At 34.8% G+C, this 2313-nt stretch overlaps 1 long non-coding RNA gene across 1 annotated transcript; it reads right to left on the reverse strand.

Moving 5' to 3' along the window:
- Positions 1-498: 498 nt before the first annotated feature.
- Positions 499-2087, reverse strand: LOC137641508 (uncharacterized). The gene is made up of 3 exons (XR_011044538.1): positions 1959-2087; positions 1605-1790; positions 499-1142 (listed from the first exon to the last, which is right to left on the reverse strand). It is a non-coding gene; the product is annotated as an uncharacterized lncRNA (long non-coding RNA).
- Positions 2088-2313: the final 226 nt, after the last annotated feature.

Below are 2313 nucleotides of genomic sequence, written 5' to 3' on the forward strand. Positions count from 1 at the left end.
TATAAAAAAATTTTGATTGAATATATATTTCGGTCAACATAATTGAGAGTTACTTCCCTCAATATCACTAAGCATGTTTGTATTAACTTCAATCGCTATTCCAAGTGCTTTCACGAGTACTGCCACATCATTACACTTCCGCTTGAGACTAAGTACTAAACTACCTACATTCAGTTCTCCAGCTTTTATGTTAAACCTAAAGTTTATTCATAAAGTGTTTAGTTCAGGTTACTGCAAAACAAGCCATTTTTCAATCAGTGAATTATTGGTTAACAAGAAAGCAGTAAGGCTCCTCATTCGAAATCATTGAAAGTTTAGTTCCAATGAAATTACCTTGTTTGTCTCCATACAACCCCTCTCATATTTTGAGGGGGTCACCATGCAGTTTCCCTTATTACAGTACAAAACCTTCATATAGAAGTTTTAGTTTTGAAAAATGGCCAAATTCAATGCCAAACAAACTTTGAAACTTATAAACCAATAGTAAAACAGTACCAATGAATTTTATATACATGTATTTCAGTTTCAGTAATGGTTTAAATATGGAGCAAATTGGACAACCACTTAAGTTTATTTGACGAGATTAGACAAAACCATCTTCAACGGCTAACGTATACAGGATTTCATTTACCAACGTTACTTCTAATTGTCATAGAAATACCACCACAACATTAAATAAATTTATTTTATTTTTTTTTCATTATAGCTTACCATCAACTTGTTTACCAGAATTTCTAACAATTATAGTTTGCCAAATCTTCCAGTAGAAACCGGATTTCAGAAAAAAATCCATTGGATAGCTTTATCCAATTTTAGCAGGATTTCCAGCAACCGTCTCCAGGTATTTAGAAAATCTAGGCAGGATCTCCAGTAACAGTTCAGCTATTTATAAAATATCTTTGAAGGATTTCCAGCAACAGTCTCCAGGTATTTAGAAAACCTAGGCAGGATCTCCAGTAACAGTTCAGCTATTTATAAAATATCTTTGAAGGATTTCCAGCAACAGTCTCCAGGTATTTATAGAAAATCTTCGCACGGTTTCCAGTAATAATCTTCAACAAGACCAAACCGTTAAATGAGGAAACTCATCGATTTAACGAGTGTAGACCTTGAATCATCATGTCAAAGCCGTGACATCCAATCTGAAAAGAATAAAGTATCAGAAAGGGTTCCTAGTTAAAGTTTCATATCCCTACATAAAATGGCCGATATTTAAAGCCTAAAATATAAAATAAAAGTAACAGTATGATAAAAATTGACAATTCAATAAAGCTTATCTGATCATACATAAAACATTTTAAATTTGAGGTTATGAACTTTAAAAAATGAAATGTATAAAGCAGAGTTAAAGCTACTTAATATTTAAGATTAATAGGCTTTAAGTTAATTGCAGAACCTAAATACAGTACAAAAACAAATAGAATACTCACCAAACTTAAAACTAAGGGTAAAAGCAAGCCTCCCTATAGCGCACGGCAGACCTTCAATTTAAGGTCTACCGTGCGCTATAGGGAACGTCCTCCCACAATTGGGGGCGCCGCCCCCAACCGGGGAGGACTGGCTTGCTTAGGGGAATTGAAAAGAAAAACTAAATTAATGCTCACCTTTTAGATCAGACTGTAAAATACTTCACCCGATTCCAGTGATCACCAATCACTCAATCTCTTCGTGTATTTATAGACGCGTGGTTCTGCATGCAAGGATTAGCAGGTAAAATCTCCCATAAAAGATTCTTATCCAGTTAAGTTAAAGACGCACAGGTAAACAGGGGATCCCATACTTTTCCTTGCCTGAAAGTATAAATGAACAAAATGTTAAAACATGGGTAATAGAAATATATTTAGTGTATACAGAAATAACAATCAAGTATCAACAGACCACAAATAAACATAAAACAATATAAAAGTACTATAATAATTTTTTCACAAGTGAAAGTCAACGTAGAGTACTTTACTCACCAACTACACAAATCTTAAGGTTTTCAGTACACTGGTTATACCGCCAGCCACCCAACTGTTCGGTGTAGCGGCAAGGAAGCCTGAGGAAGCTTCGCTTATGCCAAGCCAAGGACTCTAAAACAGAGGAAGGCCGAACCTACAACAACATAACTATAACTTGTTTGCTCCAATTTTTAAAAGACAACCTTACGGCAAGGGAGAATAAAAGCTATAATTACATAACCATCGACTTTCTTCATTCGACTACTATGCGTTCGCTTTACCGGTAGAGAATTGAGCTGATTCCCATTGCCTTGGAATTAATCCTGTCTGTTGCGCATGATAAACGATTAAGATATTTTTTGAACAAAGAGTT

This window comes from Palaemon carinicauda, chromosome 1, assembly GCF_036898095.1.
Source record: "Palaemon carinicauda isolate YSFRI2023 chromosome 1, ASM3689809v2, whole genome shotgun sequence".
NCBI classification, from domain to species: Eukaryota; Metazoa; Arthropoda; class Malacostraca; order Decapoda; family Palaemonidae; genus Palaemon; species Palaemon carinicauda.